The sequence below is a fragment of the Kryptolebias marmoratus genome, linkage group LG15 (assembly GCF_001649575.2).
Source record: "Kryptolebias marmoratus isolate JLee-2015 linkage group LG15, ASM164957v2, whole genome shotgun sequence".
Taxonomy (NCBI): Eukaryota; Metazoa; Chordata; class Actinopteri; order Cyprinodontiformes; family Rivulidae; genus Kryptolebias; species Kryptolebias marmoratus.
The window spans coordinates 21,235,697-21,261,907 of NC_051444.1; the positions used below are offsets into that span (position 1 = coordinate 21,235,697).

Sequence of the window (26,211 nt, forward strand, 5' to 3'; positions counted from 1 at the left end):
TCATTAACTTTTCATTGTTTATGGAGGAGGCATGGGGAAGGAGAATAGATGGGGGTGAGGCGATGAAGGGAGCTCTTTATCAAAAAGGTTTATCAGTGGCTGGGCTGCTGGGCCCTGTTCTGAGCGCCCCTCCTCTGCAGTCTTGGCAGGTTATTTTACCAAAAGAAAATGGATTGTAACTTTTTCAGTGATTTTTTTATATATAAATATATATGTTAAAGCAACCCTAAAAATGTCCTTTAAACTCTGTGCTTTTGACACAATCAGAGGCACTCCTAAAATATCCAGGATTTTTTAACTTAGGAATTGTACTTCCAAACTTTTTTTTGATGTTGTTGTTTTTGTTTTTCATTTTTGCTCGGAAGAAAAAAAAAAGATAGAAGCAAAGTGCCTAGCCCTGTTACTGCTGGAGTGGTGAGTAAAAACCAATCAGTCCATTTATTCTGTCTTGTTTCACAATTACTTTGCTTGACTTTGTTCATAAATCGTCAACGTGCACATTTAAAATCATGACAAAGTCCCGATCATTCTCAAAGCATTTTTGCCACTGTTTCAAAAATCCAGTAATTACACTGATGAAACTGACATTTTAGTTGCAGGTTGGGAATGAGAAAATATATAATGCAAAAGAAAGATATATGGATATAATGCAAAAGTCAAAGAGTTGTATACCAATGCTAAGACCCCCTCACACTGGATGACAGTCCTGCTATGCTCGCTACAACACATTAGAACATGTCTGCATGGCAAATTTGAAAGACCTCCTTTAGTGTGAAGTCAGTCATGGTGCTGATATGCTTTTAGTACTTACATTTTTATATGGTCCTGAGAGGTATTCTGTTGCCCTTACCACACTCTGTAAGCCCATCCTAGCAAAACTCTTTTGGATAGTGTCAGGAGAAAGATAGGGGTTTTCTCACAATCATAGCTGTAGTTTGGGAATAACGGCAGTGTGATCAGTCTTACTTCAAATTTTTGTCCAATAAAAAAACATGGCAAAGTGTGCAAGCCCACTTCCACCATTGTCACTACGCTTCACTCAGGACCCTGACACATTGCCATTACAATGAAAAGCATGCTCAAAACCACCGTGGACTTACTATTCTCTATCGCACATAATGGAGAGCTCATCCATTCATCTATCCATCTATCCATCCACCCTTTGTTTTGCTGCTCATCCATCATTGGATCATGGAGTCAGCAGGTCCAGGAGGGAAACCCTGACTCTCTCCAGTTCCTCCTGGATGATCTGAAGGCATTGCAAGCTATAATGCCTCCAGTGATTTCTAGGTCTGCCCCTAGGTCTTCTCCCATGCGACATTCAGCTCCTCCGTCACCACGACAAACTGGAGCATTGCCCTCATTACTATGAACAAGGCTTCAATTTGTTGATCCATCTTCTGCGCCATCATACCATCCTTCATTACACCTTGGGAACCCCACTGTGTTCTTCAGCTAAAGATCTTGCCAAGACCCTGCAAAGACCATCCACGTTTTTGTTTTGTTTTTTGTTTTTTTCTGTTCTGACTCAGAGATAAAGCTTTATCATGGAAATATAGACTTTGTTTTTTGTACATTTTTTTTCTTTTTCTAACCTTACAACAATGTCTAAAATGTTTAAAACCTTTAAAAGTTTCTCTGCTAACTTGCTATGCATGACACTGTGATATATTATTCAAACTTTGTTGCACATGTATTGATTACTTTTTTTTTAGACATAATCTTTTGTATGATAAAAGAAATACATACAATGCGTGTTTTTGTTAGGCCTGGTGACATCAGCCTTCCCTGTTGCCTGAGAATTTTGATAGCTTCTGGTGCTATATTTGTAGGCCTTTTCAGTGAATCATCAAACTTCAGACAGAGATTTGTTTTAACAATGGTTCTACTTCACACAACTATAGGGGGAGCCCAAGAGCACAATTATGCCAGAAATGCTGGTGTGGCTTTAATGTGCCTTTAAAACACAAAGTGCCCCCTATGATTTTTTTATTGATCTACCATTGTGCAGTCTTGTGTGTCTGAAATCTGGTTGTGAACATATTTTTGAGGGCTGGCCTTGTAGCCACCAGGCCCTGTTGTGCCTGCACACCACTTTAGCTTTCTGTCATTAGCGATGCATCGCCCCAACAGCAGACACAGATTGTGTTTAGAACAAAAAAAAACAAAAAATGTCCTTGCCAACCACTATCTACCATTGCAGTCCAATTATAAATGGCAGCTCACTATAGCATTACTCAGTCATTGTCCCTCTTCCACTCACTCTTTTTAACAGTGGTGGTGTCTGGCTCGACTCCACTGATTTTCTACAATAAAAGGGGTAGATGTCCCCTTGTGTTACAAGCTGCTGAACGCTTGTTAGTTCACACTTTTTCACTGAGAAAGCTCAGAGGGGGAGAAAGAGTGACAGACATTTATACAATTTCACCCTGAGATCCTTCAGCAACGTAGCATTGCTGTTTATAAATGTAACTTTCATTTTGAAAATAAAAATTTCTGAAGAAACAGGTAAATGAGATAATACGATAAATGTTTAAAAAGTGAATGGATCAAGCCAAGATGAAAACAAAACAGGGTTTGTATCACACTTTGCTGTAGAAACATACCTACCGTTTTTTCAAAATTAAAATTTTCCTTGCACATTTTCTTTTCACTCTTGGTTTAGGATAGTTTAAGAGTCAGGATCTGTCATTGTTATTATACTTTCCAAGGGGTTTTTTTAGGTCCAAAGGGACAGATGAATAAAGGAAGCGTGTCCTTATTTTGTTTATTAAAAAAATAAAATAATCAAAACGTGCAAAGAGAACCCTGATTATGCAATATCACTGCTTCTTTTAAAACCATAAATAATTAAAACAATTCAACTAACTCTTATATCAAAATTACAGACCTTATTCAAGACCTGATGTTTGATCTGATAGTTTAAGCTTTAGCTAGCTGATGGCTCATTCTTTGTACAAATGAATTCATCAAATGTACATCCTATTTACATCATACTTTGCAATGTTTAACTGCAGATGGGTTTTTTTTCCATTAATCTCTCATAACTTGTATTGCTCTGATAGATTATGGACTCATGACATGTCCTCCCCCACAGCCAGAGACTAATGTGAAACCTGAAACTTAACCTGAAATGACATAAATAGCTGAGAGAGCCAAATATCCTCTCCTCAAAATTCAATCATCTTGGTAAACAACAGCAAACGGCACAGCACACTGTAGATTATAATGGAAGATGTAAAGAAAAAAAAAAAAAAGATGTTGAGTTCTAACCAAAGATTTACGTTTTTGATTACATAAACCATGTTTTCAGTACAGAGTATGCCTCTGAGAACAATGGATGATTGCAACAGTAATGCATGCAAGCATGCATACCACACACAGTCACTCAGTTGATGCTATCTTGCAAGTCTTGTTTTCAAGAAAACTGCTTCTGAAAAAAAGAAAAAAAAAAAAGAGCTGTGTGCAAATACATCATTGGTCACTTGTTTAGTCTGGTTTATTGCAACAGCAAATGAGATGTCGAAAAACTGCAACTACAAATCAAATGCTAAAAAAAACATCATTCTGTCATTCTTTTATTTTCTCCTCTTCTTTTAAAGCATTTTATGTCTTGTCTTTTTGAAGATTTTTTTTTTTCTTATCTTTGCATTAAAACGTCTCAAAGGTTTAACTGATCAGGAAACAAGTCATTTTGTGCCAGCTTTGATATCAGCCGCAACCATCAAATTCATCATGTAAGTGGTTAAAATGGAGATGAAAAATAGCAAACCTCTCAGAACGATCAACGTGAACTAGATTAGTAACTAGATCACTGGATAACATAACTAAAGTAACTAGATCAAATTTGGGCTAGGTCTGGCTATTCTCTTACTAAGTTTAATTATTTTAACTATCTAACCTTCATGAATTATAGTAGCTGTCATTAGCTTATTGGATTTTATACAAAAACCTGAGGCTGGGGGTTCAAGCCCAGGTTGTGTCACAAAGGGGAACCAATGGAAAACAACTGCAAAATATTTCATGTCAGTTTCCTCACAGTGGCAATCCCCACAGAAGGATGAAGCCAAAAGAAAAACAAAAATTAGATTTCATACAAAAAAAAATATTCTGGCAGAAACCAGACCTTATTTTTGAAACCTAAAACTTTTTCTTTTTTTTTTAGTGTTGTAAATACAAGACACTTCTTTTTTTTAAAGGCATAGTGGGAGGAAGAAGTGAGGCATCAGTGAGAGCATCAGAGAGTAGAAAGGTTCTAAGGTGAGGTGCATTTTTGTTTATTTGACAGGTAACATCCCTTTTTTCTTTCTGTCTCAGCATCAGTTGTTTCTGCCTCAAAGCGTTACTGTCAACTGATCTTTGATTAAACCTCTTTAACCTCCCTTCCCCATGTAGCCTTATGGCTGTATTCACTCTCAGGATATTCAACACCAGGAGGAAGTGCGTGTTATACATGCTTGAATTCTTGAGACAAATGCTTTAAATTAATCCAAGCAATGAATTCTGAACCGAATAGGCTTAACAGGCACTATTTTAAAAACTATTCTTAGGTTTAAGGGAACAGACTGGTTTAAAGGGGGTTCCTTTTTTTATCTAATGTACAGGTTTTCCTTGAGCCTACTCAGCTGTTAGAGTGAAAATTACAGTGAACAAACCTGAAAAGGATTTGGTCAGAGCAGCATTTGAGTCTGCTCTGACACCTGGGTTGGCAAAATTTGTTAATCAGCTTAGCTAACCGGATCTCTTTGTTTGTTCTTTCTCATTAGAGTACAAAACGTTCAGGGAACAGCTTCTCATTTTAGCCCTTGATCTTCTTTTTTTTCTTTTTTTTCTTTTTTAAATGACAAACGTCGCTGATGGCAGGTCATTAATTTCATGGGTAACTTGATGCCAGGCCAAAATAAAACTTGCCTATTGTTGGATTTGTGTCACTGGCTTTGCTCTGCCAGAGGTTGTTTGTGAGAGGAAATAAGCACCATCTTCCTCCCTCAGATTTATCATTGTAAGAATCACATTATCTTTTTCTTTCTTTCTTTCTTTACATTATATATATCAGCATGGGTAATCAGTAAAGCAAAAGAAAAAAAATCAGGGCTTACAGAATTTTGATCAAATGTCTCTTTTGCATCTGAAATTTGTAAGACTGTGTTTTACTACTGAAATGTTTGTAAAGCTGCAAGGAAATGTAGCAATTTGAAGATAGGAGTAAAATATATATATATATATATATATATATATATACATACACACACATGTGCATGAGAAGCTGGAGAAATACCAAGGACTGAAAGAGGAAATAGAGAAGATGTGGAAAGTCAAGGTCTCAGTGGTACCAGTGGTCATTGGAGCACTCAGTGCTGTGACCCCCAAACTGGAAGAGTGGCTCCAAAAGATCCCCAGAACAACCTCAGAGATCTCTGTCCAGAAGAGTGCAGTCCTAGGAACAGCTAAGATACTGAGCAGAACCCTCAAGCTCCCAGGCCTCTGAGATCTTGAGAACATAGACCGGGATTTCTAAAATGTTTTCAAATCAGAAAAGCAAAGTATCTGACACAACACAATTGTGTTTGTTTGTTTGGGGATGTTAAAACACGTCATTTTGATTTGCTAGGTGCTGTTAGGTCTCAGGGCGACCTCAAAGGATAAATAGCCAGCCTTTCCATCTTTTGCCCCACAGGACTTCAATCTTCATTTATGTTGTATATATTGCACATGTCAAGAGAGAAAATGGCACTTTATTGCAGTTGCATTCTTGTTTTGGTTTTAATAGCAAATTATTTATTTTTAATGGCTATATAGTTCAAGTAACTTAAGGGAAAACAATGAGCTACTAATTCTTAGTATGTCAAATCACTGACAGCTCTGCTAAGGAAAACAGACTTTGTTATTTATTTATTCATTTAGTTTGTTCAATACAATTTCCCCTTGAATGTTCAAGTTTTGAATTATCAATAAATGCAGGATCAGCAACAGATCTGACATTACTAAAATATATTTAATAGACAAAACGATGTCCATTTAGGAAACTGTTCTTAATTTTAGCCTATAAATTTAAGTAAAGCTTTACTGGGTGTCAGAAAAATCAAAATGCAATTTTAAATATCTACCACCAACTGATTAGTTTTTAAATTTCTGCTATCATGTCTGTGATGTTTAATGAATTGTCCTCAAAACAAGGATCATGTCCATAGCTGAAGTGTAGACATGTGAAGAGTAAGTGTGCTTCTCTGAGCTCTCAGTTTAAGTAGTTTAGACACCAAGTTTGAACATTGGGAGTAATTTGTGTTCAAATTTATGTTTGAATGGTAGCTCAAAGCTGCACGGTGATTTCAAAAGAAGCACAACTAATGGAAGAGTTGGGGCCAAGTGCATGACTTGAACTATGACCTCTTTTCACAAGGTGATAAAAGTGCTGTAAATTTTTTAAAAGGATTGTTTTGAAGTGGGGCTCTAGGGAAATGAGTATCTTACTTGTTGAAGATAGCTTTTTGAACATCTAAGATTTGGAGAGATGGAGTTTGATTCTGAAAGGACATATGAGCAAAAAGCTGCAGTCCAAATAAAGCCAACACCAAAGCAGACTGCTGCTGTATTAAAAGTCATCCAATCCCTAAACTTGCATAGCATTTCATGCAAATGCCTTTTTATAAACTTTTACATCGCAGTCAATTTCACATTACATAGTTATTTTATTTATTTATAAAACTGTATGATTATTTGCAAGTGTAAATACCAGCTATCTATAGCACCTCCAGAGAAGCTTGGGGAATTTTCAGCAAGAATTTAATATTTCTGCTAGAATAACCATGCAATACAAAACTGAAAGCAACATGGAGGTTTATTACCTAGCATTTCCAGGAACTGTTATATATTTTTTGAAACTGAAGATGTTTTAAGGCAGCAGCCACCCAGTTTGTTAGTGGGTCAGCCTAGACTAGTTGTTATCTCATCAATATGGTACTTCTAAATCAGATGGGGCCATCTCAAAACACTATTGTACAAACATTTATCACACTGTCAATTTCAAATTGCACAGTTAAAGTGCCCCGTGCTGGACTAAAAGTGTTGCTACTGCCACTGTTTTCACTTGAAAATAACCACAGAATTTCCTATAAATAACCAGGAGATGTGAAAATGATGGTGGGGTTTATAAAATAGTGATCACATGAATCCCTATAAAATTTTGAAAATGGCAGTTGTTATAATGCAGCAGTAATCCACTTTGATCTTGGGTGTGTTCAGACTAGCCATTAGCTCATCAATCCATTTAAACTGTGTTTTTCCAAACTGATGTCGTTTAAAACGCTATTTACAGCAGTAAAAAAATAATCATTCATAATCTTTCCACAGAACCCTGCTTCAAAAATGACCAAAACACCTTTTAAAAAAAAACTTTCTCCACTTTCAAAAAAAAATTAAAAAAAAAAAAAACATGGCCTCCTTTAAAAAGAACTCCATCGGACTCCGACAGAAACTTTACAGTTTAAGCAGCATTCAAAACATTTCACAACAAATGTAGATGATTGTTATAACTGGAAATATGAGTTGTGTATAAAACACAGAGGTGATGACTGGGATCAATAGCGTTAGTACTAATGTTGTGTCGAGTGTGTCGTCATTAGACCACACACAGACCTCGCACGTACCCACAGCAATCAGAGTGCAGCCTTCACTATCTGACAGAGAGCACCACCAGGGAAATGAGGCAGTGTGTGTGTGAGTGTGTGTTGTGCACATGTGTGTGAGAGGGGGAGAAAGACCTCAGAGCCCTAGGGATAGTGTGTCACATAAGCTCCATCACAAGGCTGCTTTATTGAGCCTGGCATGGGTCAGACCCCTACTGTCATCTTCAAATATGCCTGCCACCTGCTCACACACACACACAGAAACACACTTGAGCATGAACTCACATACATGCTCACACGACCATATCTCGACACGCTCATGCATACACAAACCGGCGCACATGGCTCGATGAGAATTCATCTGGTGTTTTCTGGTAATTGCAACAAAAACACCAAATCTGGACGTGTCACGTTCATCTCCCAAGACCCCAGAGTGAGGGCTAATTTCAAACAGTCTCCCCCTTTAACTGCACAGACTTCTGTCCTTTTTTTTCCTCCACCCACCCTATTTTTTTAACCCTCTCATCGCAGCGCAGTTTTCTGATTTTAAGGCATATGGCCAGGCTCTTGTGTTATAGACTGAGCCACAAACACGAGGTGTAAAAAAAATGCAGTCAGATGTAACTATTACTTTGGAATGGGTGAGCAAATCAGCAATTTTTTTTACTCTTTCCCAGCTAAAAACAATTTATTTTTTGTTAATAATTTGCCATAGTTCTGTGTACATGCACTCTCATACAAGTGGCACACACTGAGCTCTTCATTACCACAAAATGAGCACATGTGTGCACAAGTAAAGGTGTGTACAAGAGCATCTAGTATGGACACGCTTTTTTTTTTCTTTCAAGAGGCACAAGTATGGTTTTGTGTATGACTGCATGAATGAGTGTGTGCATGTGAATGTTTTATGTGACTGTGCTTGTGTGTGTGTGTGTGTGCTCCCTGATGGAGATAAGTCTGAGTGGTTAGGAGGGAACAGATGTCAGCTGGTGTCGGCTGCCAGGAAGATTGAACAAAGCCAATCACGTTGCTTTCCTGTCCAAAACGCATGGCAGAGGGAGACCTGCATCTAACAACAATTTGTGGCATTAACTCCAAGCATGCCACCCTGTCTGCAACTCTCATCTCTCTCTTCTTCTCTCAAACACACACATGTGCATGCCCCGCCATCATCCTGTTTGGAGTAAATATGGTAAACAACTGGTGGAGATATAAAAGATAGCAGGGGGACCAAACAAAATGGCGTCTGTAATATGATCTGCCCTCATTGCTACAGTAGATTAATCATTCATAAGCCTGAGCAGAGCAAACACTGGTTGGCATTACTGATTTCTACCTGTTTTTTAGTTGTTTTGCAACAAATCGTTGATGAAATCAGGTGTCTCATACTGTGAAGTGTGTGTTTCTTTAGCTTTATCAGCCTTTGAAACAAAGCTTTTGCATTATATTGACTTGCTGCAGCAGAAAAAAAGGTTTAGTCTTTTCCTTTTGCCTTCACTTATTCTCTGTCTCTTCACCAATTCCTGCCACTTCTTTTTTTGTTGCGCACAATCACATTTGCACTATGTCCTTTTGCATGCTAGTATTAAACATGTAGAAGCTGGATTGTGAAGAAAACACAAGTATCTTAATTCTTTTGGAAGTGACGACTGAGTCATGGATAAATTCACAATCTATCATGAACAATAGGATGCACTTTAAGAAACTAACATAATATCATAGGCAAAAATGTAAACAATAACTACTCTGGCACACTCAGCATTACTACAGTTTTGTTTAAAAATAGGATGAGAAGACATTCTTTTTTTTTTCTTTTTTTCTTTTTTGATCCAGAATTCAATCCCAGCGGTAGTTACAAATAGCCTCTGATTTTAGAAGATGTGCAGTTGGCCTATTTGGGTTAAAAGACAGACACGCACATCCCTGGTGGGCAGCAAAGTCAAGCAATAAGCTGTTACAGCTGGTTCAACAGGGAGAAAGAAAGCTATGATGGTCAGAAGGAAGCTTCAGGAAAACCGTCAGAGCAGACATTTGAAGACTACACAGAAACCAACACACACATATATATATATATATATATATATATATATATATATATATATATATATATATATATATACACATAATGTGTGTGTGGGGGGAGGGGGTTGTTGGGGAAGGAGGTGTAATCACCATCTTACCCTTGACTGACAGATCCTCAGAGAATGTCTGTTACAAATCTGTTGACCCTTGACCTGCAGACTGAGTTGTAAAAACCACTCTCCATTTCCCTTAAGACTTTAACAGCCTGCACAAGTGTTGTGTGTGTGTGTGCATTTGTCTTTGTGTGTGCCTGCCTTGTTGGTGAGGGTGTATGTGTGTGTGTGTGTCTGCAGAGTAACCCAGAGGTTAAAGAGCAATCTGCAGCCAATTAAGCGCTTCACTAGGAGGGCCCTGCTTCCATGAATGAGAGGAATGCTCCACAAGCTTAAGAGAGGAGGACTTGACTGAGTGCTCTGTAAGCAGTGTGTGTGTGTGGTAGCTCTGTCATGGCTGTGATGTTTACAGTGCAGGTTTGTGTGCTGGGAACAATTAAGTGTCAGGGAGCTAATGTAAGGGTTTAAAAGTTCACCACATACAAGCTTTCATACAAAAAGCTTGAAGGCAGGATGCCTGACCAAAGATCTGCAGGCTACAGAGTAAACTCCAGACTCCCAAATCTCTAAAAATCTGCAGGTCTCAAAGGGAATAATAATAATAATATTATAGCAAGAAGATGTACTTTTTCTAGTAGTCATAACACACACCATTGAGAAAAAACTGGAAGAGTATGGAAAATGCTAATTAAAAAAAAACAAAAAACATTACAGTAATACCTGCAACAACAACCAAGAAAAATGTGACCATCTGGGGCAATTTGTGAGGTAAACAAAAAAAAGATCAGATTACTATTTTTAACAAATGTTTGTTATTATAGTGTGGTAAAAAAAAAATTCAAAGCGTTTGAGAAGAAAAAAATGAAACGGAAGATCTCTGCTTTGACAACAAATGTGAAGAAAAATTACTGATCTGTTTCAAGACAGCATTCCGCATATAATCATTGGAAGGAATTTGTATTTTTCCCCCTCAAAGGTGCAAAATACAATTAAATGACTGAAGAAATCTGGAGAAACTCCAGTGCATAAAGGCCAAGGGCACATTCAAAGCTGGACACCTGTGATCTCTGATCCATTAGGCGGCATCAAGAACCATCATTCAGTGATAAAACCAAAAGGATGAGGGAATACTTTGGGAAACCTTCATCATGCTGTCAATAGTCCAGATCTTTTCTGGAAGAAAAATGAAGTTGTGTGCTCCAGACCTAACAGGAAAAGGATCATTCAGAATGCTGTCACCAACAAGTCTGAAAGCCAATGTTTGTGATGGTTTGGGTGTGTATCAATGTGATGGCAGAACTAATGCAGAGAGGTCCAGCAGAGATTTTACAGGTGCCCTCAAGACCTCTTTTCCAGGTTTATTTGTGCAGTTTTCATTAAGTCAACGTGAAACCATCAAACTAATCATGATTTGCCTGCATCCTGACCTGTGTTTATTGAAAATGTGTAGAGACTCTGCACTGTCCCATATCTTTCAGATGTGGAGGATGGAAGAATGAGCCAAAAAAAGCACCTAAAATGCTTCAGTGACAGAATATGTTGCATGAGAGAATGACAACATTATGAAGGGGTAAAAGCTTAACTATTCAAACTTGATTTATAAATGTGCTAAAATTGGAAATTGTTGAAATTCCTTCAAATTAGGAAAGGATACATATTACCAAATTGAATAAGGTTGAAGAAAACAAAACTCACCCTATATTGGATTTATACTACTCAGTAAATTAAACAAAAATGTTCAATTGATGAAAAAATGTTTTGATTTTTATTACTTTTGTTTTTGTTTTGGGGAGGGGTGTGTATTTCTTATTTTATTTTTTCTCTCACTTGATTTTAAAAAAGTTTGATGTATTCTTTTTTATGGTTTTCCTTTTTTAAGCACGATGGCTGAGTAAAAAAAAAAGAGAAACATTAACTTTTTCCTGAAATCAAGTATCTTTGTGTTCTTGTTACCTTGGGTTGTGTCCTTTATACAGTATCTGCGGAGGGGGAGACCTCTGTTTATCCAAAGCAAGACAAAATAGATGTAAAGGACATGAAGGATTGGACAACCAGGAGGAGTAGAATGGTTAGAAGAAGGAGGCTTTTAGGAGGGCATGGTTGATGTCCATCCTGCTCTCCTTCATGTGCCCCCCACCTGTACCTCCTCCAAGCAGCCCAGGCCATCCATCAGGGGGTGAACAGAGAGGATCAGGGCCCAGAGTAATGAGCCGTAAGCCCCTTTACACGTGTTGATGCGCCACTAAATAAGATCAATTTACCTTGACTACCACCACTGCACACCACCAATGACTGGAGGAAAATGTATGACACCCCCCTACACCTCCCCATACACACACATGCAACACACAGTTCACCTCACACACACTTCTTGTCATACAAAGTTGTGCAGCCTGGCTGCTTCTGTGTGTGTATGGTGGGGGAGGTATGCGCTACTTCCGTTGGTAGCGTTTATCTGGCTGCTCATGTGTGAGAAAGAAGATCTAAGTGTGTGTACCTCTTTGTGTGTGAGTGTTTAGCAGAGATTGTGTGTGCCTGTGGGCAGGGAGGACAGTATGGTGATCCAGTTACTCAAGACAGACAGAAGCAATTGTTCTCCAGTTACAGAGTTTTCTCTGAGACTTGAGGGCATCACTGTCAAGTGTTGAGGCCATCAGGGAAGTCTCGCTTTAGACGATTACACCCGATCTGGTTTGTGTGTGTGTTCGCGTGTGTCTGTGTGTGTGTGTCATGGCAGGGAGACCATTCTGTGACCTCCACTGCTCTAGACAGGCAAAAGAGATGGTTACTTATTTTCTTTATAAATGATGTTGTACTTTGTGTGCATGTTTTTGTTTTCAAAGAAAAGTTGTTGCAGCTGCTCTTCAATTTCAAGCCAATAGAAACAAACTAAAAACTGGACTATGAAGAATTTGGTGGAGTAAAATCAGTAGCCGATATTCAACATGTCAAATTCTTTTAATCTTTCAATGAATTTCAATGAATCCGGGTCACAAAAACCAGAGACACTCGCTCCATCCTCAGACTGCGTGTGAAAACCGTCAAAATGACTGCTTATACAGTATATGACATGACTACACAAAGGGAGAAGTTGGTGAGAGACAGACAAGAACTAAAAGAAAGATGGAAAAAATGTACAGAAGTAAAGAATAGAAAGTGAGACAAAGGGAGAGCTACAGGAAGGAACTAAAACGAGCTGAAAAGGGGACAGATTAGTGAACACCGAACGAGGCTTTAGTAGCGCTGTCGGGCTGAAAGAGAATGCCACTAATAATGAGATGTCTATTTTACCCACCAGCTCTCCGTCTCTCTCACTGCTATGCCTGTTTTCCTCTGGCCCCCATTATCAGTGCACTTGAACCCGGGGATAACAATGAGTTCACAGAGATTGAGAAGTGCCGAGGCCTTAATTGTATGTATTTAGTCACGCAAACAGAGGCAATGGCCTGAGAACGCCTAGTTAGCCAATGACATCATTTAGCCACATAGCCACTTTAACTCAATGGGGCTGCTGTGGCATTCGGCTCTCTGTCAGTTTATGCTGTCCCTGCTTGCCATCTCTCTGCGTCTCTTTATGTGTATCACACTGGGGAAAGATTGTGTAAAATGCCACTGTATAAACCATAAATGTTCATTACAGATTCAGTTTTTCTTCCTCTACATTCTCGCTCTGGTTTCTGGTTCTCTTACCCGAACACAGGCTATGGGTTTTTCAGATATAAAGATTAGTGATTTGGACTTCCAGGCTGCTACCTAAAAATAATGTTATAATTATTTAATAAAGTGATACATAATTTGAAAACTATGAAAAAAAATTGTTTTACTTTACTAAACAGTCTTGAACAAATTAATGATTTCATTAAAAATAAATAAATAAATTTAGTTAATTTGGGGGGATTAAATCAAGCAAAAGTATGGTAATAATGCAGAAGTAATGCAGAAAAGATGAACTGATGAATATTCTGTCAATTAAATTTATTAACTAATACTCCCAGTCGTGTCTAAGGGAAAACAGGATATTAAAAAATATATATTTGGACATGTTTTCTCTTTTTAATGCAGCACTTGTGAATGAAGACAGACTGCAAATGACCTCTGGCTTTGTGCTCGTATGTTTAGACGAGCGTGTGTGTGTGTGTGGCTATTTGTTTGCATGCATACTTTTGTCAATCAATAGTGGTTGCTGGCAGTCGCAAAGAGAACGATGGCACTGAGATGTTAGTGTGCCTGACTTGCTCGGCACAAAGAAGGGGATGTTTGTGTGTTTGTGTGTGTGTGAGAGTCAGTGTGTGTGTCTGTGTAAAATGGAGGGGTGCTTCTCAAGCAGGGATGTCAGCACTTGAAAAATCAATCACCATCTGGGCTCGTTTTGTACAAAGGACAGAAGGAGGGGAGGAAAGCTCAAAAACACGCACACATGTACCTCTTGCATCTTTCATTTCATGCAAAGACAACTGAGGGCAAAACTGTACGGCAGCTACGCGGCCCCTCTTGTCTCCCGTCTTTTTTGTTTTAAGTGAACACTTAACTCCTTGTCTGGATCCTGCTGGTGTAAAAGCAAGTGCAATTTTCTCCTCTGCCCCACACCTCCTCCCTGGCCATTTTCAAATCAGAGGTTGCAGTGGTTGTATCAAAAGGCGAGGTTATAATTGAAGAGTGAAGGGTCAAGTATTGAGGGGTGTTTTCAGTAGAAGACACTGGCCACACTGGGGCCTATCTGAGCCATTAGGCCAGTGCTATGTGAACACACTGCATCAAGGCTGGTGTGCAAGGTCACCCAAAGCAAACAGGGATAAGAGGAAAGAAAAGCAAAGATTCATCTGCTTGAGTTAGCACCTCGGGTCAATGGGTTTAGCTCCTATTCACCCAAAGCTTGGTCCTCATTTACAGGTGCTGCTTTGATTGGATTTAAAGGCCTGTTTTCATCTTCACCTTAGGTGATTCTATATGGGCAAAGTGAATGTTTTACACAAACAGGATTTTTTAAGCATACAGTACACACAAACCATCAGTAGTTGAATGCGTGTGTGTGTGAGTGTGACATGATTTTTGCTGCGGTGCTGCCTCTTTTCAGTTGCACAGCTGTGTGAGAAATACCAGTGGCAGAGGCTGCTGATGCAGCGAAAGCATTTAATACTTGACAAACAGTTATCTAAGCCCATGTCCAATAGCTAGACACCACTGTAATGTGACCTACATACTAAACGAATAAGACTTTTTTTTTTTTTTTTGTATGTCAGTCGGGGTGTGGTGGGAGTGCACAGTGGGGGTTTAGGAGTGAATGTGAACAGAACTCATTCAAATGTCAGCAATAAGACGGCAAAATATTCATTTTTGCTTGCTTCTCGCCTCCCTTGAATCTCTTTCTTCTTCCAGAGCAACGATGAAAGTAAAGTATAATGTAACAGAACATATTGTGCCCTTCTGGGAATTGAAGACTCCATCTTTTGTTAATTTCTGCCCTCTGCAAAAACTTTTTTTTTCTTTTGTTAATAGTAAAGAATTACTGAAATTGTGTGGAAAGAGGTCACTTTTTTATTCATATGTTAAAGATCTAAGTTCAAGGGACGTTGTGGTTTTCTATCACAGATAAACTTTGAGGAAACTGTTTCATATATGTTGATTTTGAACAACTTTAAAATATTAACCAAAAGGCTTCTTTTTTAGCACAAGTGACATATTTCCAAACTTATTTCTCTGCTTTTTGTCTGATGTCTAATTTTTTAAAACTTTGTAAGCAACGGACAGTTTTTCCTTATTATTTTGGCGACCAAGACGCACAAATGCAGCTAGTTTCAATTGTCAGCAGCTAGTTGGAGATGCCAGCTCTGAAAAAGTAGACTCGGGTTGTCAGACATTAACTTCAAACCCATTTGATAGGCTTGGTCCCCATCTCAGTTTTAAAATTGATGAATGAACAAAAGCGCACATACACAAAAACACACAAACACCAGTCATTCTGCCTGGCCACGTCAACAGAGCAGGTGTCCTTAGTAATGCACCATTGCTCACTTGGATCTCTGCATCTCAAAACAGAGGGGAACAGGGAGGAGGAAAAAGCGAAGAAATAAATAAAGAACAGTTAGAGAAAAAAAGAGAAGAGATGGCTTTTTCTTTCTGTGATTCAGGCTGCAAACCTCTCCGTTAATGGTATTATTTTTCTTTTTTTGTTTATTTTTCTGTTTACTTGCTGACAGATTTGGGAAAAAATATGAGTCTGTGTCACAAAACTAGAGGTGACCGAAGCGATGTGCATCTGCCTGCCTCCGACTCGATTGTCACAACGCGCCACAGAAGCTCGTCTGGCTGCACCTAATTTCTTCACTCTAGAACAGCCGAACTCCTACACTTGTTATTTTTGGGATGATCAAAAACACTGAGATTATATCAGGAAGACAGGCCGTGAGCCCAGCTGAGGAGAAACGAAGCAGGAAAAGCTCTACTTAGTAAAGACCATGCCTTTGCTTCCCTGCTGAGCAACAGCTACATGGTACATAAATAACCATTATGAATCACGCTGTTTGGTCTCACCCTGCCATTTCTCAAACAAGATCCAGTTTCCATTTAGCCACTGTGGTGGCGCAGCCTTCAGAAAACAGTTTAAGGATGCAGTAAAATAAAATAAATGGTGTTGGTTTTATGCTTTATTTATCTAAAATGTAAAAAAAGGAAGGAAAAAAGAGAAATAGAGAGAGAAAAATATAAAACCTGAAGAAAATGTTGAAGGGTGCCAATGCTGCTACTACCCAAATTTTCAACATTCATCAAGAATATTCTATAAAACCTAAAGGTCATTTGGGACTTACTTTTGTTATAATGCCTACATTTTCATGTGTAAACCACATAAGAAGTGTAACAATAACTGAGATTTATAAAAAATGTATTAAAGCTGCTTTCTGTGGCTCTTCATGACCACCATGGTCACTGCATGCCTGTGTGTCTCACTCCCTGACAACAATTAAGCTTCACTGTGTAAAAACTATAAGTGGTATTGAAAATATCCCTGAACTATACGTAGTCATCACACATGTCCATTTGTACCATGTTTCATGATGGAAAACAACAAGTTAAAAATCTTTTAAATCTGGGGAAAAAAATCTGAGCCTAAATGCAATGAAACGGAATTGACAGTGAATAAGACTTTTAACATGCATACTATGTTGTCTAGGTAGGATTTGGGAGATAACTGGAAGTCCTGTAGCATAGAGACACACTGAGTGAAAGAAAACAAAATATAATTTATATGAAGTGAAAATATATAAAGACTTTGTTTGGAGAAAGTGTGGAATGTTGAAACAGCTCAAATGGTAAACATTTAATGGTAAAATTTCCAACAAACATGAACTTAAACTGTGATTGTGTAAAAATTAAGGTAGCAAATCACCAGCTGAGTCATGTAAACTCTAACTTCCTGATCGTTCTCATTTATTTCACCAAAATCAATTTGTTGTATTTGTTGAAATTTGTGAGATTCCTTTGCAAATTCCATCATACAATGTACTGCCACTAAAACTAGTCCCAACTGAGCTGCATGTTTGGATGTATTTTTTGTAAGGGTTTTTCCAAAACTGAAGGAGGAGTAGCAAATGAAAAATTCTGACAAAAGCAGAAGAATGACTACCAAATAGTAACAAGGGTGCTTTGATGAGTTTGCATTCACACCGGTCATTACCTTTAAGCAGTATGGATGATGCCGTGTTCTTAGATCATGTGTCCAGAAGACTGACCAATTTTTCTACAATTTGTTGATATAAGTGTTGTCGTATCAAATATGACAAGTAGGAGTCATGCCATTTTTTTGGACCTGAGACTGTTTCTTGGCACCAAGTTGAAAGGCAGTGTCTCCACTGCTTCTGAGCTCTAAAAGATTACCATACAAAAACTTTATCCTCTGAAAAATCTGCTCGAACACCACTCGTTTTAAACTTTGTAGCAAAAATCAGGCCTGCATTCAGATAATCTCCTTTGTAAAACTTAAATACATCCCAATGTGCCCATCAACAAAAGCCTCTACCCTTTCTCCTCACTCTGTCTGTGACACGTACGTTTCAGATTATTCACCAAGCCTGCGGGTGGCTTTTTCATTCTTTCCCATTCCTCCTTTATTTGTCTCCTTCTTTTAGAGCATTAGGGCCAGCAGCCATTGAACTACAACTGCTGCTATAAAAATTAATCAGGATTAAAATGACCTCACACAACAAAATTAAAAGTTCCCCAATGTATCTTTTCTTTAAGACATTCTCAGCTTCCTTGGGAACAGGATTGTTTCTTGAAAAAGTGGTCTCTGCTCAACAATGAGTACCTTTCAGACACACACAGGGACTGCCTTTAGAGCTGCAGAGAGAAACGGATTTCACATATCAATCAAAAGAGGGGAAGGGGGGGTGGGGGGAAGAGAAAAGGGCTCTCATTTGGTCAGAGTGGCCCTTCAGAAACTATGAACACATTTAAAAAGGGTATATGCATCTCTCACTTACAAGTATTCATGAGAACAGTCTTTTTATATATGGGAACTGAACTGTCATTCTACAGCCTGGGCTTGAAGTAAGAAGACTGCAGTGGGTACCTAAACTGTACAGCACAAAAAACAAAAAAAAAAAAAGAGAAATGTTTTTTAAAAGAGGCAGAATGAACCCTTTACATCAATTTGCCTTGAATCTTTGCACTTTCTTAGAGTTTTTACATGTGAGGTCTTGTGCGTGCAGCTGCATATGTGTGTTTGTGCATGTCTGTGTTGGGGTAAAGGGTGATTATGGTCACAGCCACCCACCGTGCCAGCTGTGTGCACAATTGCTGTTAATCTTGTTGAAAATTAATAAGGTGTCAGAGCAGGTTTTTTTTTTTTGCTTCTGTATTAATGCACTTCAAACCAGACAAAAAGCAAAAGGCTGCCAAAAACAAATTATAAATAAAAAAACATAAAGGTGTTGCACTTTCATAGAATTTTAGATATGGAGGAACTGGATACACTGTTTAGAGCTATGTTACCAGTGTTCACCAAAAGAGACAAAATTGTTCTGAGCAATACAGGAATGCACACAGGAAAAAAAGCACAAGATGTCGAACTGGAAAAGTAAACCACACCCAAATATATAAATTCAGTAATTCCTGGTCTCATTGTGTTTGGTTCCCTAAAAGTGAACTTCAACTTTATGTGGGATAAAGATTTTCCAAACTAATGCTTTAAAATTAGAAGTTGTTTTTTCCTTTTTTATGGATTGTCAGAGTCAGCAAACATCTCCATAAGAGAGGCTACCTTAAACTTGTTCGATGCTCTAAAACACACCGTTTCCTTTTGCCCAGACCTTATTCTGACATTACAGTAGATCACACTATGACTGAACAAAAGAAAAAAAAAAATTAGTATTCATGTGGTACGTGTGTGCTATTTTTAATAGGGGTGCCGTGAAAGTGTAGAATTGGGGACAAGACAGCCTTGCACCAGGCCATGACACAGACTTATGTTAAACCTAATTAGATCATGATAATAGCTTTAGGGCCCCAGTGATCAATGCTAGAGGTCTATGGAGATGAACTTTCCTTAAGTTTTAAACTGCGTGTTGGTTGTATTTTTTTTTCTTTGTCTACCCCCACCTACACACTCACACACATACAAAACTGGCGGGGGTTTTTTTTCATTACATCAAAAGACATTCCATTGCCATTCATTACATCTGTATTTTCAGAATTTGTTACAGAGAAATTCATAAATCCTGAGCATTTCCCGTTATGCAGTACGCCCCTAATGTGTCCAGTTCACAAAAAGACACCACTGATTGGGAGCTCCTTTCCATCAACAGCATTACAGAGGAGTCTAGTTTACAGCTTACAGACTCTTCAGATCACTCTCACTGAAGACTAAGAGGATTCTTTATGCTTCCATTACTAAATAATGTAATTTGGGTAATGCAATATTTTAACATGTCTGGGTCTGCTTACATGCTAGCGAGCTAGCTAGCTTGTATTGCGTGTGATTAGTTTTGATATCGGATGCTGTGGGATTCCCTGTACAGTATCAGCTAAAGTTTTTTTCAGCTGTTGAATCTGTCTAAGTACTTCTCCCCTCCCTGGATCAGGGAGGGTTACAGCAGAGTACAGCCACAAGACAAAACTGAAAAGGAAAAGATGTGGCTGATCAACCAACAGTGGCTGACACTTGCTTGTACTGTGTTTGCATTTTACACACTGTAATTACCTTTAGACAGGCTCTAGTTTTGAACCAGTATTTGTGGCCTGTTGAAAATGTACCCACCCATTTAATACCACAACTGTCAACGACTAAGACCGGTATGCCTTCACTGAGGCATCATATAGTTTTTCCTGGTTATGGCTATCAAGAAACTTGTGAATTGTATAAAGCAGTTTGGGAAATCTTAAGGTTTTTAGAAAATTAGATGATGTCATTGTGTCTTTTCGAATCTCTTCCATTAAACAATTTAGGTAATTGTTATACCAGCATTTAGGCCTTTTAAACTAAATGGGCTCTAATGTGATATTTTTAATCAAATTCCCCAGGCTCCCTCCAAAAGCAGCTTTAGAAGCAAATTTTATTCTGACAAGATCAAAGAAGAAAAAAAAAACTAATAAATGAAGTACTTTAATGCTGTAAATGTTCACAAAAAAAATCCATGACATTACTGTTTTGGACCCCGTCATGATGCAGCAACGCAAAAGAAAAACCGCACCCAACTCTAGTGCTAAGCCACATCACAGCCCTGGGTATCATGTCCGGCAAGGCTGTTTCCATAATCTTGTCACAATCACAGTTATAGAGAAGCTATGAGGCCAGTCCTGCTTCAAATTCTCAATGACCAAGCCATATCGGTGCGCAAGAGTCACACATCATGCATACGCTGCCATCGCTGACACCACCCAGGACCCTGAAAAGCTGTCCCCAAAATAAAGAACCACCACAGCCTTGTTACATAACTTCTGTGCATGCAGAAAACCATTGTGGATCACAAGTGATGGGAAGCCCACTGCATTCTTAATACCCCCCTTAAGACTTTACAAAGACCCCGCAAATACCATCTATGTTCTGGATGATTTTTTTATGTCATAGTAGGGTGGTCATTTAGTGAGAAGGAGAGGACATCCACATTCACAAGAGGAGGTTCTGAATTAGTTGTTTACCTCAGTCTGTGTCTACAGTGACTTCAATCACAATTACAGGTGTATTGATAAAACAAGTTGTTTGGGTGAAGGAATAATGTGACTTGAGATGCAAACACCCTGGTAGAAAAGGGCATCCCTCGGCTTGGTGTTGAATACTGAGGTGTTAAGCTTTCCATGGCGACATCTATCTCTCGTCACCACCTTGAGGGCATCTTTTAAGCAGAGGAATTTAGCCATTACGTGGCATTAACCTCATTAGAAAACACTCTTTAGCTGCTTCAAGATAAAATTGATTTACTGCTGCCATTTCCACCACTGCTCTCGATCAATGGTTAAACTATCCCTTTTATGGCCCTGTGCACACTCTCTGCTCTTTTCTCCAGTTTTCTTTAACTGCGCTTTAATTTCATTCCCCCCCTCCACTCTTGTCCTTGTGCCAGGTATGTAGTCACAGAGTGGAAAAGAGCTTGTTTCCTTTCCCAAATGTAAGACTTATTCAGAAGTGGGTAAAAATGGCAGAATTTCTGGCAGATTCCCTGATCAAATTAAGGACAAAGTTTCAGTCTAAGGATTTTTGAGATGTAAGAGTCTCATTCAGCCAAATCTGTGTGAATAGTTATATCATGTTATATCATAATATAATATTTGATTTTTGTTTATTTCTTTTCTTTTTTTTTGCAAAAGTTTGCTGAACTTATTCAGAATGCTGAAACGCAATGAGCCAAAGCAGCTGCAGATAACTCACCATATTTATGAGTATGTAGTTATTTATTTTTTTGATGTCAGGAGTAAATTGGTGCAATGAGAAATATTCATCATAGAACAGTTGAAATCAAAAGTATCATTGGTGATTTTGTAGGTCATGGTGTATTTATAAAATTTAGATTATGACAGTTTAATATACGCTTAAAATGTTATTTGAACATCTTGAAACTAGGATCTGTGGAAAGGTTCTTAACAATTATAATCTCACCTGTTGTAGATAGCTTAGATTAGCCATTATGATCCTATCAATGTAGTTCCAGTTGATATACTATCATATCAATTTTGCTATCTTAAATTAGCTTAAATTTTTAAAATTCTGTAGCGGTCAGTGCAAACACTATTGTTTAAACTTCTACATTTGTGTTAGTTTTTCATTACACAGTAATTTCAGCAGAAACATTTTGAAGTTCCTCTTGAAAGTGCCCCAAGCTGCACCAGAAAGGACCCAGATAGCTGCTGCTGCTGTCTGCGCTTGGAAATAACCTTAGAATTTTATATTAACAGTGTAATGTGAAACTGACAACAGTGTAAAAGTTTATAACATTTCCCACTTTCCCATGAACCACTATGGAATTTTGAAGATTAGAGCTGTTTTAAGACAGCAGCAGTCCACTTCAATCTTTGGTGGTCCTCAGACTAGCTGTTAGCTCATCAGTCCTGCCAGATTTAAACTCCATTTTTCCAAACTGAGGCGACTTAAAAAGCTATTTGAAACAGACCCCACGCCAGCCCTGCCTGTCTGTTTGAAATCTCATGAACCACAACGTAAATTTTACTGAAACGCTCAGAAGGTAATCACTGGATATACATCTACAACTCATTACCATTTGGAGTCAGCCCAATTCAAAATGGCTGTCACAGCTAATCAATGTTAACCCACATAATAAGGGCTGTAACATTAAAATTTACAGATATTGAACTGAAATTGGTGTCATAGTCGCCTGTAGTAGCCTCATTTCCACCACATAGTGTAAGCCCTAACAAATCTCGTAAGATCTCACAATATCACGTAAGATCATGCAAAATGTCTTTTGCCCAAAACATCTATAACTTTGTCCATTTTCATCACTGAAAAATTTATGCTTACAACTCTGGCATGAAAGACAGCAGGTGATATGTATTCATTCAAAGAATGTAAAGCCTTTATTTGTATTGTTTCAATTAGCATTTTATCTCTTTAATACATTGACTTGAATATTTATCATCACATAGAATAAATAATTTGGATCATTTTACAGAGAAAATTATTTTACATGTGAAAATGGTCACATCATCAACATTAAAAGATTTTAGAGGGAGAGTTCTGTTGAGAGGGAGACAAATGTGGAATCAGATGCTGTCTTTTATTTTTTTATTTTTTTTTGTGGGGGAAGGTGCTAATTTAGTCATATCACAAGAAATCAANGGGGGGGGGGGGGGGGGGGTTTATGGGTACAAATTTGACAATATGGAGCATAATATGTTTTGTGTACTGTAGGCATTAAGTGCTTAATTATTAACAACATCCAATACAATTTTGGATAGAGGAAGAAAACAAGAATGTACATCTGTGTGTCTTTTCCTAGAACAAAATTACTGTTAAACAGCAAAGATCGTTTAAGTGACACCAAAGTTGCTTGGTGTCTCCTTAACATGCAATTTAGTTTGCAGATATAAAAGCAGCAACACAGTACAGCATTTAGAAGTTGCTCTTGTCCTTAAGGTTAAGAGATGCAGTTAAAAGCTACGCTAAAATCTAGTTTTATAAACTTTGAGTCAGGGTATACTTACTTATAAACTGTGGCATGTTTGTAGTAATTGGCAATGTGTTTAATCAAGTGATTTATAAAAGTGAAAATAAATAAATAAATCAAGAACTTTGCCAGATTGTGTCTAGATGAAATCAGCAGGTAAAACTGTGTTCAGTGAGCCCAAGCAGAAAATCTACAACCCATGTCTGTGTGGCAAAAGAAACACCCAGTTCTGACAGCTCAGGTTTATGTGGACATTTAAGCAAATCATGCAATGCTGTACTTCTTTGATAAATCAATATCACCACCATTTCAGCGTTCCTTCCTTCCCTCCCTCCTTCATGGACACGCTCCTATCTAATCTCTCCCTGTCTGGGAGAATTGATCTGTTCGGATGGAATGATATCAGCCAACAGATAGAGTGATACACTCCACTCCCTCCTTTAGACCCTCCTCTCACCACACTTTTGACACATTAATAAAATATGTGGCCTTTTTTGTTTCAGTTCACCGTGGTGTTAGTTCTGAGAAAGGAATATGGTGCACAGGGCTCACAGGGAGTCGTTGGTAGACGAGAGGGGTAGGGAGTCGGCTGGTCGCCATCACTCACTGTTCACAGGCACTCTACAAAATCCCCTGAACTTTCCGACACGCATTTGTTAGAGTGACACAGGCAGATTCTTAAGAAATGCCTTAGAAAAGTTATCTGAATGCTCAATATTTTAAACATTTTTTTTTTGTCATAATGGCTAATTTTACAACTTCTGTGTACACTGACAAACACTATGTTGTCACCACATTTGTATATAAATGTTTGAAAACAAAGAATGAGAGTTGATGTGAGAAAACTCCCATTGTCTGTCTATGCCAAACCGGCACCTCACCCAACTCCCACTTTAATATCAACCAAAATAAATCTCTACCAAGCCTTAAAGCATTAGACCTGCTATTAACAGATTAATGCAACATGCTCATCCACACCTTGGCTAGATATTCCCAATATGACGGCAAAGGCATTTCAACAGCTGGACAAGAAATAGCTGCTAGGTGAACTAACCTTGCATCTTTGGAGAATGCCAGAGTGTCGGGTCACACAGACCGGCAGGGCCTTCCACCTCAGTTCGTAAAAAAAAATCATGCTTTAATGGTTTTAAAGCCTCTTCTGAGCAGGGCTTTCCACCCTTGACTTGCACTTTTGCACGTCTCGCCTCTCAAACTTTATGTGAAAAATACATATCTTTTTAACATTAACTAGGTCTCTGTATGTTTATTACACAGATAGTGGGTTAGACACTGGAGACAGGAATGACAAAAGAGTTAAGGCAGTGCCAGCCCGTACTTAAAGACAGAGTAACATATTACTCTGGAGAACTAATGGGATTAAAAAGGAATTATCTGTTGATACGCTCATGCAATTCGTCTGTATGTCCACTTAGAATAGATTCTCCAGCCAATGACTGGGTGTTTGAGTGTCTGTGAAAATGTGTGTATATGTGTCACAACAATCTTCATCTTCATCATCACTCCATACAAACAGCATCATAAACATCATCAGCAGACCATTCTCTTCCTCATCTGTTCATTTTGATCTAAATTTATTGTCTGTCATTTGTCTCTATTGCACTTAAATTAGCTCAGTTTTATTATTATTATTATTATTATTATTATTATTATTATTATTATTATTATTATTATTATTATTATTATTATTATTATTATTATTATTATTATTATTATTGTTATTATTATTATTAATAATAATAATAATAATAATAATAATAATAATAATAATAATAATAATAATAATAATAATAATAATAATAGAAATACACATACAAACAATTTTCTCTTTTCTGTTTCCTACCACACTTCCTTTTCCATCAAAACCCTGAGTCACCTCAGACAGTCACCTCAGACGGTGGGTGGGGGAATTTTCTTAGACAGCGTGACAGCGTGTTTAGCCCCGTTAAGCCAGCTTCAGCTCTGCTGCTGGTCGACACAGCTCAGGGAGCCCTGAGAGAGAGAGAGAAAGAGAGACAGAGAGAGAGAGAAGATAAGGAGAGTGCTGAGTACACTGCCACTATTGCCCCCATTTCTCCTCCAAACCTCCCCGCTACCCCCAGTGAAAAATCCCCTCACCAGAAAGGGGTTCCCCAGCACCCCCACCCCCCCTTACAAGGGAAGGGGAAGGTGAATCAACTGGTGCACTGGTGCACTGGTTCACTGCTGACTGCGGCGCAAGATCCTCTCAATCCTCTCCTTCTCCTGTTGATTCAGGCTTCTGCTATTTACTGTTCAGAAATTTAAACATTTCCTTAACATGTATTTTGGCAAAATCAAAGAAAAAAGGCTTGCACACTGCAGGACTTTACTTTTGGATCATTTATTAGCATTCAAGGCTTTTTTTCTGATTTTGCCATAAGATTTCTTGCATTGTGGATGGGCACTCAGTGTAATTTTTAACATGGATGTGTTGTTTGTTTTAATGCCTAACATTTATTTTGCAATATTACATAATATGTAATAAAGGGATAAGTATAACTCCAAGCCTATGAAATCTTAAGATATTGATTCCACTGAGCAGCAAATATTTTGTATTTTTAGATTTGCAAATATAAAACAGTGTGCAATTCTGTATTAAGTATCTAAAAAGATACTTATTTTGTAAAGGAAATTATACTCAGCAAAATATTTTCCTTATGTCAACTTTTAGTTAAAACTACAACATACAGAACAATATGCTCTGTCAGTACTGAAAGTTGTTATTTTTGTGTAAAACAATGTTAAAATTTAGGTTTTAATAGCAAGTAAAAGACTGGTATCTAAAAAAACGATGGAATG

The 26,211-nt window shown here is 38.1% G+C and overlaps 1 protein-coding gene across 1 annotated transcript in view; it reads right to left on the reverse strand.

The window, feature by feature from the left end:
* The window catches only part of znf536 (zinc finger protein 536), a 196,308-nt gene that overhangs the window by 126,234 nt on the left and 43,863 nt on the right, over positions 1 to 26,211 (reverse strand). Inside the window, exon 3 of the mRNA XM_037979693.1 lies at positions 25,281 to 25,383. The gene's annotated coding sequence lies outside the window, so the exon portion shown is untranslated. The remainder of the gene's footprint in view (positions 1 to 25,280; positions 25,384 to 26,211) is intronic.